The 16631-nt window shown below is 38.3% G+C and overlaps 1 pseudogene; it reads right to left on the reverse strand.

Moving 5' to 3' along the window:
• Positions 1 to 5076, reverse strand: part of LOC121328413 — a 59836-nt pseudogene extending 54760 nt beyond the window's left edge.
• Positions 5077 to 16631: the final 11555 nt, after the last annotated feature.

Below are 16631 nucleotides of genomic sequence, written 5' to 3' on the forward strand. Positions count from 1 at the left end.
TTAAAAATACATTTCTTAGCTAGCTGTGTTAATATTACCACTGCTGCCCTTTAAGCAATGTAATTTACAAATCGGTTTAATAATGTTAATACCAATTGGACATTCTTTAGCCCAGGTTAACAATTAGAATCTGGGGGAGTCTGTCTGTCTGTCTCTCTTAAAAAAAAAAAAAAATGTACTCAGTATTTTTTCTCGGAGGGTATTTTCAGTGCACAAGGCAGAAAGCTATTTTTAGACTATTTTCTGAGCTCCATGTGTTTCATCTCTGGTAGCGCAGTTGAACAATTCTTTTGGGAGGAAATCTGTGATTATTAAACAGCTCCGGGCAATGTGCAGGCTTTTATAAGCGTAGAGGTGAGAAGGGAGAAGGGAGAGACACACACACTCAGAGGCAAAAAGACATTATCAAAAAATCTATCAAGAATTTTTTCAGTTTACTATTGCTGTTTTATTCGTATAGAGAATATGTCAATAGTGCTGAATGCATACTAAAAGAACCTTAATACATTCAGTGACAAAACACATTGATACAGTGAGACACGCACACACACCCACACACACAGACATGCACACACACACAGACACATACAAACTAAGACACAAACGCTGAGCCCCACAAACTGAGACACACACACACACACACACACACACACACAATGAGACATACACACAGATTTCTCTGACATACACTTTCACAGAAACACATTTAACAACTAAAGGAGCTTTTGACACTGAGCACTAATTAAATCTGAAAAAAGCGTGAGAGAGAGAGAGAGAGAGAGAGAGAGAGAGAGAGAGAGAGAGAGAGAGAGAGAGAGAGAGAGAGATGAAAGAAATGAAATGACTTCACCCAGATAAGCACTGAATTGTGGGCAGATTCGCCTAGCTAAAAACTGTTTACTACATCACAGTAAACTAAACACGCCACAGCACTGAATACAAGCCTGTCAGTGACATCCATCCCCATCGCCACAGCTGCCACTTCAGAGCTAGCAGTGTGAGGAAAAAGCATTGAGGACCACGATGTATAGCAACACTATTAGAGAATAATATAGAATAGGAAATGGCAATAAATAATCGACCGAAAATGGGTGAAGTGGAATTTAAGAGCTAGATGTCATTACGTAGGCAAATAAAGGGTTAGCATGGTGGCATAGTAACATGATTTGCAGTATGTGGAGAGTTGTTCATGACAACTGGATAAGCGGTTCCATAGATACTGTAAATGTACAATGTCGCAAAGGTATTATGTACATTATGTCCTTGAAATGTTACAAAAAGTATATATGTTCTATATATTATAATATAATATATATTATAATATATATAGTACAATGGAGGGGCCTGTTATTATTTATCGATATATACATATATTACAAATTCATGCTAGAACATCAGTTTCCCGCAATTAATAAAACTACAATCAGAATTGGTTTATATCACTTATTATCTCCTTATTGTAATATCACGGCCTGAAAATAAAGGGAATCAATGAGAGACAAGATCCTGATAAAATCACATTAGTTATTACACTCTGGTTAATATCACTCACATATTATACAACTGATTTACACTCAATATTAATAAAATCACAAAATATGAGGGTTTACATGTAAGTTACCATTTTCGAACTGAAATATACTGATGCACAATGAAAACGCAGTAGTCTAAGACTAACACCAATAGCTCATTGGGCACATATAAAATGCTAGTTACATTTTAAATAGTGAGCAGGTAGGTTGGTTGATTGTTTGAGTAGTACAGTTCCATCGGATAACAAAATACTGAGCTCAAGCCATGTGATTTCATGAAAACGCCAGGTGCTCAGTGTTTGGTATATGAGTTTAGTTAAAATTACCAAAATGAGTGGATTAAGAATCTGTATAAATAGGTGTCAGGACCCAGTGTCATGCGGGTTGGCTACATGATGTCACACCGCTTTTGTTAAAGCAGGGTTGACCTGGGTGACAGACACAAGTACACAATGCCCCGGATGCAGCTTCTTACTGACGCTTCCATCCAAGCTTCTCTGCATTGAACTGTCGGCCCAAATGTTGATCAGAGCAAATGTTTCTTCATCCCTGCTGCAATCTGGCTATCAACAAAAATATGGCTAAACAAAACAGAAACGAAAGCTCCAGGCAGGCGTGGCTGTTTGTTATTGAGTAGGCTCACAAACAGCCATCATGTCTCATCCTGAGGTGGGTTGTGAAACCCGGGTTGACGTGGTTTCACAGTACCGGTGTCAGTGCCAGTGTGCATGGGGCTTATGTCTATTCACAGCATATATATATATATATATATATATATATATATATATATATATATATATATATATATATATATATAAATATATATATATATGTAGTTCAGGTGTCAGTCCATTTAAAATTATTCTCTCTAGAGCGATGTTTTGATTTACTAAAAAATAGAAGTCAGAGGTTTATCCGTTAACTGTTTACCACAACCAAAAACCTTAAACAAATGATTTACTGTAACTAACTTAAATAGGTTTCAATTGCTGTTATCGCCTTATTTTAAAGTCTTTTATTTTTTACCACAACAAAACCAAAACGGTGTGGAATACTATTGGGCATTGTATTACAGTGTTTACTGTTGGTCCATCTTTATTTATTTATTTTCCAGTTATTCCATAAGCTACTCGTCGTTTATACGCAGGAGCGTGATTTCTGAGTTTAGTTTATGGAAAACTGAGGAAAATATATGCTATTAAATAGTCCCTCGCGATCGTTGTGGGAAAAAAATGGGATTCGCTCCTACTTGCAGAATTTTCAGTGCATAGCAAAAAAACTGAAAACTTCAATATGCCTTCAGTGGACTACTGTTAAGTGTCATTAGGGCCACGCATTAACCCTGCGTTCACGGAGACCATTCTGCACAGATTCTGATCAATTTAGCCAGTGGGTGCGTTCACAGAGATCATTATTAGAAGATCATTGGCTAAACTGGTCCAGTTCTGCACAGAACCTGCGCAGAATGATCTCCGTGAACGCACCCCCCTCTGTCTGTAATGCAGTGAGAAGTGCGACGGGTTTCAGTGCAAGCATCAGCGTGCAGCAGTTCATTAGAGATGCAAAGTACACATTATACGATGGCTTGAAACATTAAACGCTGTGATTGGCTACACAAGATCACATGACATTGCAGTCTGCATTTTCTCATGCAAGGCTAGGGGCGAATCACCTCTGAAGAGCAGTGGATTTATTTTCTTTAAAATCTACGTGTCTTTGGCCAGGGCGATCACTCCTATAAAGCCCCGGACTGTAATCTGAAATCGGGGTGGAGATCGATTCTGTTGGATCTAAACAACAAAGGGGCAGCGTACGACAAATAAATAAATAAATAAATAGGTTCATATTTTCAAGAATATGGTGCAAAAAGTTGAATACATTACAGTAATCTAGACACCAGTGTTATATAATGCAGGGAGCAGCACTGACTGTGTGTCTGTGTGGGTTGTTCTGGTGAAGTTAAACTATATCGAGAAGAGACCCGGCAGCGCGTTTGGGGGACTTTAAAATAAAAAGAGTGGGATTATTGTGCTGGTGAAACAGTGACTTTAAATGTCAATTTAAATGTGTATACAAATTGTAAACAAGCAGTTTCTTTTTTTTCTTTTTTTTTTCAAACTGCACTTCAGAAATAAACTTGAATATCTAAAAAAACAAACAAAAAAAAAAAACAAAGAAACATACAAAAACAAAATATTTCTCAGCAACAATACCTTTTCCCAGCAAATGTGTAGCGTCTAAAGACTGTATATTATGTACAGTGACTGAATGATACATTACATACAGCTTAATTTAAAGGTGATATGTTATTTTCATTGAAAAGTTATTGCTGTCGACAATATATTTTTCTCTTTGGAGATTTTAAGAAACTGTACATCAGATTTCCGTTGGGACTAATTATAATTGCACAAAGCGGTTCTGTGGATTAGCGATATAAAAACAATGTCTAGCATCGCGGAAGGAGCTATGACTTCTCAAGCTTGAATAGGCTGCTGGTTGACAATAATAATAATAATAATAATAATAATAATAATAATAATAATAATAATAATAACGTATTTTCTGAATAAATAGTTATTATTAACTTAAACTATGTTGTTTCTTTCTGTGGCCAATAATTAGCTTTATATATGAATCCTAAGCAAAATTACACACCCCACACTTTGACCTTGACTTAAGTTTAGTGGCCTTGGTGCCCTTTACACATTTACATTTATTGAACTGAAGACTATTTTAAAACAGTCCGGGCCCTTTTTGTTGCCAATTTCGAGCCATATATATATATATATAATATATTGAATATATATATATATAGAGAGTCAGAGAGGCGAGAAGAGAGAGAGAGAGAGAGAGAGAGAGAGAGAGAGAGAGAGAGAGAGAGAGAGAGAGAGAGAGAAAGATAGATAGATAGATAGATAGATAGATACTACTTTACATTTGAATCCTGTCTCCAGTGCAGTGTATTGAACTGACAAGTCAATAAGTCAATAATGAGTTATATATTTCTATATATTAATGTGTAATTCATAATATGATTGACAATCATATCATAATAAACTTATTCATGAGCTTCCTGTAAATAAAGGTGCTATAGGTTTTTATTGGCATACCTCGTTGTTGCCAGCAGTATAGTTACACAAAACACGTTCTGCATGTAGCTACCAGTCGCTAACCCTAAACATAATATAAATATTTATTGTATAAAAAAACAATTATATGGAAATGTGTACCGGTATACGCTGTTGTCATTCGTTCGCACCTTTAAATTGTAAGTTGACTCGTCGCAACTACTTTTTGTCTTTATAAAAGGAGAACACTCTATAATATATTGAATTAAATATGAGACTGTTTGTTTTGATATGTGGAATAGGACTAATAACACGCCTTACCTTTGCGTCTGTTGTTCCCAAATCAGTTAAAAGTGTGAAGCTTAGCGGCGCCTTGCTGCAGTTTGTAAACCGCGGTTCGAGCTCCGAATGTGCGATGATCGTCGCCACTGCATCTCAACGCTAAACGAAGCAGGCGCTCACACAGCAAGTGAATAGCTAGCTGAAAAAAAAAAAAAACCCTCTCTCTCTCTTTCTCGCTCGCTCAATCTCTCTCGCTGAAAATATTTAAAGCTGCAGTGCACTAGGGCCATGAAAACTCAATCAGGGAAGACAGGTGGCCAAGCGGTGTATATAGATAGATAATAGATTTTTGTTTTTAATTAATAGACCCCCCCGTTAGAGAGGAGAGTTAACCACTCTTCGGTGTAGTAGAGTGGTCATTACTAATTTCAGACCTCATTCATGCATCTGTTTCCTTTTTTTAGTCTTTTAGCTTGTTATATGAAAAAAAAAAGAGATACAGATATAATGTATAATATCTTTATTTTTTATATAGCGCCTTTCATAGTGGCCCACCATCATAAAGCGCTACAGAGGTAGGCTGTGAACTGTGAAGTATATGCAGAGTCACTTACAATAGGATACTGATTTAACCTCATCCGCAGGACGGAGCGCAAGGAAGTTAAGTGACTTGAGCTCGGGGTCATACACAGAGAGTCAGTCAGATTGGAACCGCTGATCTTCTGGTTACAAGCCCTGGACTTTAACTACTGGACCGCACTGTCAGTGTGTAAGTGTGTCTGTCGGGGTGTGTCAGTGTGCGGCGTGAGCAGCGATCCAGTTTTGGGTCTGGGTATAATAACATCCTCTCATTTTAACCAGGGTGCGATTTGATGGGGTGGATTTCCCTGGCTCTGCTTTTTATCCCTGGGATTGCACTTTCAACTGCCATTCAAGATTTTGAATTTAAAATGAATTCTTTGGGAAATTTATAACATATTTAAAATTATAAATGTATGCTGCATCATTTCTACACAAACTGACTTCAAAAAAATATTGGTCTAAGCACTTCAGACCTTAAGGTCAGTATCACATTGTATTAACATGATTTCAATAAAATAACCTCAAATAAAAAATAATGGATTTTGGTTTCACTGGAGCCGGATCATAAAGTTCGGCTGTATAAAATGGCTCAGGCTCGGATTGCACTGACCCGTCATTGTCATTCAACAATAGTGCTGTACGCATCCCAGCAAGGCAAATTGGCCAATGAAAATCAACTAAGTCAGCGTCATTCAGTTGCTGCATTTCAAACTGTTATTTATTTTATTTTTTTTCAGAAGTGCATACTATAGTAAACAAAAAGAAACGAAGACAGGGCACTAAAAATCCATTGTAGTTTTTTTTTTTTTAAAACAGCCCCAGAGCCAAAGACTGGAATATTTTCCGCCGAGTTACCCACTGAGTCACCCGCTGAGCAGAGTGGAAAAAATGCCAAGATTAACAAAGGCGTACTAAGCTGTTAAAATATGTATATATTCAGTTTACTGTTACACTCTGTACTTATCATTGAGGTTATGTGCAACAATGCAAGTAGTTGTCATGGGTGCGTTTTAACATTGTAGTTGCTGTAAGCGGAGGTAGTTTTTGTTATTGCCTTTTGATACCGTATCCATAAAAATAATTACTGCATTTATCCTGCATGATGGCAGATTTGGCAGCTGCGCGATTCCTAAAGACGTTAACATAGTGATTGTTTTAACTGCTTAAATTATCTACTCCAGATGTATCAAGACTTGCCATGATGTTTTGTTGCTTGTCTATTTTACACCCCGAACTGGAAATTGGCAAAAAGCACCCTGATTTTAACACCGAGAGAGTAAAATGTATTTTCAGGGGGTAAAATGCAACATTACCTTGAAGTCACGAGTAATCTCGATAAATACTGTACAATCTTTAATGATAATGGGGTAGGCATTTAAAAAACAGCCTTCCATTTTAACTACAATGCTGCTTTGAACTACTGTACATCCATCCACACGTGTGTTATATAAGGTGCTTTATCGGCTCGTTTATTTCAAAGTATCACACTGACTGCAATATTTTAACATCGCATTCTTAAACTCAGTGAACATGTTACAACTTCAATATAAAGCCATACAGAGAAATATAATCTGAAAATGCATTAATGTGTTATAAAACGGTTTAATATTATAGACATCTTTTTTTTAGCAGTTGCCTCTGACGATGGTTAGGTTTGTATCTGAGCTGGGGTGCTCACGCTTCAACCTGTGTAGCTTCGAATTGTTCTTATTCTTATCGTGATTGGATGCAAAGACAACCGGGCTAGCCAGAGATTGGATAATATTTGTTGGGTTGTTTTTTCTTGTGTACAGCCTTATAGTAACTGAAGACATTGCATTCTGGGAGATGTAGTTGTTAGTAGAGGTTTTAAGGGAGGCAGACAATCTGTGTAGCAAAATTGCGCCGTGTGTGTGTGACAGTGTGTGTCTGAGCTCTCTGCACTGTAAGGTCTTGTTGCCCTGTAGAGATTCACTGCTCATTACATACACACCATCTGCTACCCTGTCTATCTCTGCAGAGCAAGCCAAGAGAAAGGGGAGAGGGAGAGAGAGAAGCAGAGTTACTGACATGAGAGAGAGGGAGAGCACATGGATAACTGAGAGTGAGTGGGGAGGGATTATTATTATTATTATTATTATTATTATTATTATTATTATTATTATTATTTAGAGAGCGAGAGGGAGAGAGTGGGGGAAGAAAAAAGGAAGGCAAAAGAGAAGAGAGAGAGAACCTGTTGCTTTGAGTTCAGGAGCTGCTCTTTAGTTCTACTTGTTAGATTAACCAGTCTTTATATTCATAAGCGCCATCTAGTGAGCAGCTTGTGTATTGCCAGCAAAACAAAAGCGGTGATCCAAAGTGGCAGGTCACTAGATGGCGCTGGCTCGAACTTCTATTAAGACAGCCAATGTTACATAAGTCTATGGCAACTAGAACTGAAAATCAGCTCCTGAACTTGTATGAAAGGACATCAAGACCTTAACGTCTTATACTTATTCCTGAGATCAATTTAAGCAGGGTCCTTATTTGGTAGGACTGAATTACAGGTCATTGAGATTGTGTGCACTCGTCTCATTAAGATAATGGTCCCCAAGCTGTCCTTATAAAGGTAATACGAAATCCTCATGTCAGGACAATGCACTCTGATTGGCTATCATGTTATTGTTAATAAAACAATGAATAATCCTCTCCCTACAACGAAACCATAACCTTAAGGTCAGTATTCTATACTGCAGCCATTACATATCTATAGTAGTTCATGTTTGGCAGTGAATAAGTGTTTTTGTTATTTTAAAGAAAAGTGTCAGGAAGTGCTGTCTTCCTCAGTTGTCGTGACAGGAACATTTCAAGGTACCTTTGTAGTCACTGTGGCCCCTAACCAGTCCCTTACAGACAAGCCCTGCCCAATTCCTCTGGATTTTGTGTAGGCATCCTACAGGATGTGCTCTGTTCTGCAGGTTTATTATTAAGAGATGTTCAGGAGAGAAAATAAAGTCCAGCAGCATTCCTGTAGATTTTGTGTAGGTCTCCTGAAGTCCATCGGGAATTCCTGAAGGAGCATAGCAGGTCCCATAGGAGCCCTACAGAAAACATGTTACATTTTCCTATAGAAATCCTACAGAATTTACTGATTTAACCTACAGGAATCCTATAGAAATCCTGTACAACACTGCAGAAATCCTACAGGAAAATGGAACCTGTTTTTTGTAGGACTGTAGGACTTTTCTGTGAGAACATGGCTAGACTTTCTGACATTGCCCACGATGTTTATATATATATATATATATATATATATATATATATATATATATATATATATATATATATATATATATATATATAACTTGAACTCGAGCTAGCCAGGGGCTGATTGTAAAGGGAACATGATCCATGGATACATGCACTTATCTTGCTGCTGATATAGTATTCAGTTTGTACTAAAAAACATCATTTTGATCCTGAACTAGTTTGAACTCTAATTTTGAGATTAACTGGAGCAGGTAGCTAATGTTGACCAGAGCAGGATGCTGTCTTTATCTGGTCTGGTGAACAGAACGGACACCAAATATGTACCTCACTTGGGGTAGGATCAGAAGAGGATCAGAGCTGGACCTGTGTTTTATACATGGAGGAACTACAGTGGCATATTCATAGACTGAAAGACAAGAGCATATTTTGTGATCGACAAAAGTCTCTGGGTTTACTGCATTAGATAGCGTGCTGCAATCCTTTCATTTTGCTTCAAATAAATGCACTGTGCAATTAAAAATACTGAAACAGGACTATGGACAATAAAAAAACATCCGTTTTATAAAAAACATACGTATATATTATATATAAAATCCTCTTGTAGGAGAGGCATCTTATCCGGAAAATTTTCACCAAAACAAACAAAACAAAACTTGTTTTTTTTGGTACAACTAAAACACATGTTGTTAAATTGGCCAAATATCTGTGTGTCAAAATATTTAAGACATATATGTTTTTTACAGCGCTGGAAAAAAACTGCGACCTTTTTATAAATATTTTTTCTATTATATATTATTATATATAATATTATATATATATACTATATAATACGATATATAGATTATATATATATCATATATACTATATATATATATATATATATATATAATCATACGAATTGTTTCGGTTGCTCTGCATAACACACACATACGTTTGCATAACAAAACGAGTGACTACAGGTGTAGTGTTTGAAAGTGGTACATCATCAGAATGTGGTAGGTATACCAAAAACTTGATAGAGTCGTGTCAGAAAGTGGTATGCTGTCAGATTGTGGTGCAGGTGCAATCAATTGTGATCTGATGATTCTATTGTCAGACAGAGGTACATTTACCATTCATTTTACTTTTTTTACAAACTTAAAATGGAAATAGAGAATCCATTTCTCTAAAAGGAAAAAGAAAAGACCCAATGTCCAAATATCAATTGCATATGATAAATATTTGCATACTATTTTCTTAATGGTGGAAAAATATGAGAAATTAATTTAAAACAGATGTAAAAGACCAATAGCAGCATAATGTATCAGATTTGAATGGGTTCTTACCTGCTCTCATAGTGGAAGTTGTTTAGTTATGTATGAGCAAGCGCAGTGCATCACTTTTTACCGCATACCTGACAATAATACTACACCGCTATGTAAGATGAATACAGCGTTGCTAGTAAAATAGTTCTAATACTGTATTGTTGTAAGAAAAGTGTGTTTTAAAAAAAGGACTTTCAGCTTCCAGTCACTCAAAATACTCAGATGTTGCTTAAATGTTCCTGCTGTTTATAGGTAAGAACTTTATTATGAATATATTGTGTTTGTATTTTTAAGCAACTTATTATTACAATAATGTTAATTATGATAATTGTTTATTTCTTACTTTAAAAATGTTTAACAAAACATGTCCTAAAGTCTTTGGAACATTGATAAACTTTTAGTAATGAAATATGGATAGTTATGCTAGTGTCTGCGCGATGTATTTAAGACAAAAAATAATTTTGAACAAGAAATATATCATAATTAACTTGATATAATAATTATGTAACAAAAATGCTTGATAAAGTATTTGGGATTGTTTCCACTAGGTAACTGTCTTTTTGTATACATAAAACAGCACAAGTTTACTGTTTGTTTCAGCTTAATATGAAAAGTTAAACTACGCAGACTAGAGCAGCGACTTTGTAAATTTGGCCTATAATCAAGATATGCTTTAGTGTGAGTTACAGAAACTGTTTGACTGTTTTGGTTTTTTGTCACACATCAATGCGCCGAACATTTTACAAACTTTTGTAAAATAGGACATTGGTCAATGTAGGCCCTATATTTTGTATTACACAAATAAGAGCAATTTTGTCACCTATATTGTGTTTGCCACAAATACCGGTTTATTCAGGCTGATAGGAAGAGCAAAGTATGGTGCTGCCCGCAGCATGTTACTAGTTCACTGTTGCTGCTCGTGGGCCAGCAATGGTTGGGGACCACTGCATTAAGATATGTATTGGTGCTGAAAAGCCCTACTCACTTAATGAGTCAATGAAGATACAGGAAGAGCTCCCAGTTTAATATACAACTAACCACTGCAACTGGGAATCAATGAGGGATTGGCAACATTCTTAATGATATAAGAAGAAGACAGAATAATACACACAGCATCAGGGAGCACTAATTACAGTGATCATATTAATGATGGAGGAACTTATTAGTTATGCAATGAAATATTGTGCTTGATACTTAGAGGGGTGAGACAAAATATTAGGGGGCTTAGATAGATAGATAGATCCATTGTTATGCCACAATTCAATTTTTCCATATTTCTGGAGAATCAGATTGTGATGAATTTTTTTTTTTTTTTGCACCATGCTTGTTAACCAGAGACAGAAACAGCAACAAGAAACGCGCACACAAACAAAAATTTGGAGGTTGGCGAATAAATCTTGTTTCATCTTTTTAATGGGACAGTGGTACAGTAATTATATTAACCATCTGGCTTGCTTGTTTTCTTTTATTGAACTTGGTTGTAGTGGGCAGTTTTTTTTTTTTTTTTTTTTTTCATGAAGTGAAACTTAAATTCCCAAACAGTCTTTGATTTTTTTTTAAAAAAACTGTAACTGAATCCATTCTGACCTGCTAAGAGCTGAATGTATTGTTTTAGACCCCTAATAAACTGTGCATTGATCAGTTTCCATCAGTACCGTTCAGTTGGCAGCCGAAGCCTGTGTGAATGAAGTCCATGGTTAGTAGAGGGGATCGGATCATACAGGGTCTGATAGGACAGATTTTAATGGATTCACACACCTCACTGTCACCATTTCCAGCTGGTATTTGGCACGTCAGCTTTAAGTTGCTTTTAAGCTCAGCATTGACATGGTTAAAACACAGTTTGTTTTTTGTTTGATTCCCTAGCATTTCAGCCGACACTGATCCCCTTTGCCCTCTGAATTATAACAGACCCACGTAGTTTTGGAGAGCACATTAGCTAACGCAATCACAGAAGTACTAATTGCCTGAGTGATTATCAGTTCTCCTGAGGCTTACAAAACACCAAATGGCACACACCTGATGTCAGTTTCAATCTCGAGAATAAAAATTGACACAATCATTTAATAACCCTGCCCTGTTGCGCAATTCCATTCATTAAATAGGCCTGTGCAATTTTGAAAGACGTACACATGGTACTACACAATCTGGTTTGCAGATAGTATTGGACTTCCTAGGTCATTTCAGTATTCTTTCAATGCCTTCTTTCCTGTCATTAATCTACATGCTGCTTCCACTATTGAGAAGGACCTAGGTGCAGACTTCCTGACAATAAAGCATGGACATGGAGAACTGTCTGTAATCAAGAACCAGGTGTTTTAAAGTAATGTTTGCTATACATAGGATTAGCTAAGAGAAGTATGTGGCAACCGACATGTTCATTTGCCACAGTACCACTGCACAGCACTTTTGCAGGTTTCCCCCCATGCTTTTCACATGGTTATGCTATTTCTTTTCCATAGTTTACTATAGTTTTTTTTTTTTTATTATGCTTTAGCATACCTGACTGTGCTTTATAATGCACTTGCTGTGCTTTTACTATGGGACGCTTTTGTAAGGGTTAGTTTACCATGGTTTGGTAAAAGGCTTTACCATACACCTCTGGGCTTTACAATGCTTCCCTTTGCTTTACCATGCTTTCATTGTGATTTATTACATGTTGCTGTGCTTTTACTGCTGGGAGTTTTTATAATGGGTACCTTATGGGAGTTCCACTGTCTCACAGACCTGTGTGAATGAGAATTGACTAGAATGAGGTTTATATTCTCCATAGTTAAGCAGCTTATCTGCAGTGTTATAGAAAGACAAAGAAAATCCAAAAGAGCTGTAACATATCAACTGGGCTGTGCTTTTCATAAAGCTCTGCTTTATTTAATCTATTTCACATTATATTATATAAACAACCGGGCCACTTTATTAGGTCCAGTCTGTCTCCCTGATTGGGTTTGGCACGGCGCTGGTGTGGGGCAGGTTCTCCTGGCATACCCTGGGCCCCTCCATTACTCTGGAAGGCTGAACGAATGCTTAAGCATCACTGCACACCATCCAAAAATGCCAAACCCTGATTGATGGCTTCTTTCAATAATGCCGCCCCCTCACCGTGCCAGAATTGTGAACGGTTTGTGGAGCATGACACCGAATTCTTCCACGGTCCCCACAATGATCTCGATCCAGTTGTCTGAACGATTCGTCATCATGATCCTCTGCACTGAATATTAATCACTGAATTGAGCCCTGGAGACACCTTCCAGCACCTTGTGGAGTCAAGGTCATGTCGTGTTCAAGTCTTTACCCATAAATCTTACACTTAGCTACACAGGTTTCAAATGTGCAGGATTGAACGAAACACATATTGAGCATGTTATGGTACTACACTCGGTTAAAGAAATCTCTGTTTGCAAGCCATGCTTTCAGTGTGCTTACAACCAACTGCTTCCCCTGTTGGCTGATATGACCCAGAAGACACTGCTGAGTAATAGATTTCCTGGGAGTAAGGCTTGGGAACTTTCTTTTGTGTTTCTTTCAAAACTGCACATTGGAGACCGGTGTAGCCAACAGAAGTGGCTACACTCTTTCTTTCTTTCTTTCTTTCTTTCTTTCTCTTTTGAGATTGAATAGATCTGCTCCAATTGCTGTGTAAAATTGGCCATAAAACCTAGATAACATTGTTAATATGCAAATGCATGCATACACACTGACACTAGCACACTGTCACACACACTGACACACACACTCACACTCACACACTGACCCACGTACACACACATAGAGAATAGATTCAGTGACCTTTCTACAGACCTCATCCAACATCAAACACTCTTTCCACTGTCTTATTTCAGAGAAAAGGAAGCCTTCTGCTTTTCTCTCCTCTCCCCTATTCCTTCTGCTTCTCTGCCTTCCACCCACTTCCTCATTCCTCCTCCCTCTCCTTCTTCTTCCTCTCTATCCCTCCCTCTCCCTGTTACCCTCTCCCTCTCTATCCCTCTCTCCCTCTTCTCTCAGATGGCTGGTTGGGGGTTTTATTAAGGTGTCAGTGTCTCTCCTGTCAGAGCTGCTGGTGCAGGTCCTGTGAGGAGCCCTGCAGTGCACTCTGGAAATGTCACAGAGCCTGCAGACTGTGGATTAATGAGACAGGAGCTGACAAGAGGCAGAGGAGAGAGAAGGAGAGGAGAGGGGGAGAGGAGAGGGACAGGGAGAGGACTAGAGGACACAGTTGGAAATTAAGTGGATAGCCTTAAGACAGAGGGTAGGAGACACTTATTCACACAGAGAGTGGGGAGGAGATGGAATGGCTTACCTAGTCATGTTGCTGAAGGAGACACTTCTTCACACAGAGAGTGGGGAGGGGATGGAATGGGTTACATAGTTATGTTGCTGAAGGAGACACTTCTTCACACAGAGTGGTGAGGGGATGGAATGGGTTACCTAGTTTCTGTGTGGGAGGGAGGGAGGAGAGAGAGAGAGAGAGAGAGAGAGAGAGAGAGAGAGAGAGAGAGAGAGAGAGAGAGTGAGAGAGAGAGAGAAAGGCTAGTGAGTGTGGGGGGACGAGAGGGGGAGGCAGGGGAAGAGGGAAGGGAACTAAAGCAATGGTTTAAAAAGGCAGGAATTGTTCAACTTATTAAGTAGCTACGTGATAGTTCTTTTCTGTTTAAATACATTTAAAAAGTGCCCTGTTTTTTGCAGTGTGTGTGTCTGCGTCTCTAGTGTCTCAGTGTGTCTCTACATCTCAGTGTGTGTGTGTGTGTGTGTGTGTGTGTGTATCTCAGCGTATCTCCACATGTCTAAGTGTGTATCTCAGTGTATATCAGTGTGTAGCTCTGTATGTCTCAGTGTATATCAGTGTTTAGCTCTGTGTATCTCAGTGTGTCTCAGTGTATCTCAATGTATCTCAGTGTGTCTCATAAGAACATAAGAACATAAGAAAGTTTACAAACGAGAGGAGGCCATTCGGCCCATCTTGCTCGTTTGGTTGTTAGTAGCTTATTGATCCCAAAATCTCATCAAGCAGCTTCTTGAAGGATCCCAGGGTGTCGGCTTCAACAACATTACTGGGGAGTTGATTCCAGACCCTCACAATTCTCTGTGTAAAAAAGTGTCTCCTATTTTCTGTTCTGAATGCCCCTTTTTCTAAACTCCATTTGTGACCCCTGGTCCTTGTTTCTTTTTTCAGGCTGAAAAAGTCCCTTGGGTCGACACTGTCAATACCTTTTAGAATTTTGAATGCTTGGATTAGGTCGCCACGTAGTCTTCTTTGTTCAAGACTGAACAGATTCAATTCTTTTAGCCTGTCTGCATATGACATGCCTTTTAAGCCCGGAATAATTCTGGTCTCTTCTTTGCACTCTTTCTAGAGCAGCAATATCTTTTTTATAGCGAGGTGACCAGAACTGCACACAATATTCAGATGAGGTCTTACAAGTCTCATTGTACAGTTTTAAGTCTCAGTGTATCTCAATGTATCTCAGTGTGTATCTCAGTGTATCTCAGTGTGTCTCAGTGTATCTCAATGTATCTCAGTGTGTCTCAGTGTATCTCAGTGTATCTCCAGTGTGTCTCAGTGTATCTCAATGTATCTCAGTGTATCTCAGTGTGTCTCAGTGTATCTCAGTGTATCTCAGTGTGTCTCAGTGTGTCTCAGTGTATCTCAGTGTGTCTCAGTGTATCTCAGTGTATCTCAGTGTATCTCAGTGTATCTCAGTGTATCTCAGTGTGTCTCAGTGTATCTCAGTGTGTATCTCAGTGTATCTCAGTGTGTCTCAGTGTATCTCAGTGTGTCTCAGTGTGTCTCAGTGTATCTCAGTGTATCTCAGTGTGTCTCAGTGTATCTCAGTGTATCTCAGTGTGTCTCAGTGTATCTCAGTGTATCTCAGTGTGTCTCAGTGTATCTCAATGTATCTCAGTGTGTCTCAGTGTATCTCAGTGTATCTCAGTGTATCTCAGTGTGTCTCAGTGTGTCTCAGTGTATCTCAGTGTGTCTCAGTGTATCTCAGTGTGTCTCAGTGTATCTCAGTGTGTCTCAGTGTATAGACCAGAGTAGTCTCAATGTTTGTCTCAGTGTGTCTCAGTGTATCTCAGTGTGTCTCAGTGTATCTCAGTGTGTCTCAGTGTATCTCAGTGTGTCTCAGTGTATCTCAATGTATCTCAGTGTGTCTCAGTGTATCTCAGTGTATCTCAGTGTATCTCAGTGTGTCTCAGTGTATCTCAGTGTATCTCAATGTATCTCAGTGTCTCAGTGTATCTCAATGTATCTCAGTGTGTCTCAGTGTATCTCAATGTATCTCAGTGTATCTCAGTGTATCTCAGTGTGTCTCAGTGTATCTCAGTGTATCTCAGTGTGTCTCAGTGTGTCTCAGTGTATCTCAATGTATCTCAGTGTGTCTCAGTGTATCTCAGTGTGTCTCAGTGTGTCTCAGTGTATCTCAGTGTGTAGTGTATCTCAGTGTGTCTCAGTGTATCTCAGTGTATCTCAGTGTATCTCAGTGTATCTCAATGTATCTCAGTGTGTCTCAGTGTTTCTCATCTATGTCAGTGTGTTGTTATTTCTGGGCTCTTTGCCCTTTCTCAGGAACGGAAGAATGAAGCAGTAGATAATTAAAGTGCTGCTGTACCAAACAGCCAGTGAGTGCAACCTTAAT

This window comes from Polyodon spathula, chromosome 16 (genome assembly GCF_017654505.1).
Source record: "Polyodon spathula isolate WHYD16114869_AA chromosome 16, ASM1765450v1, whole genome shotgun sequence".
Lineage (NCBI taxonomy): Eukaryota > Metazoa > Chordata > Actinopteri > Acipenseriformes > Polyodontidae > Polyodon > Polyodon spathula.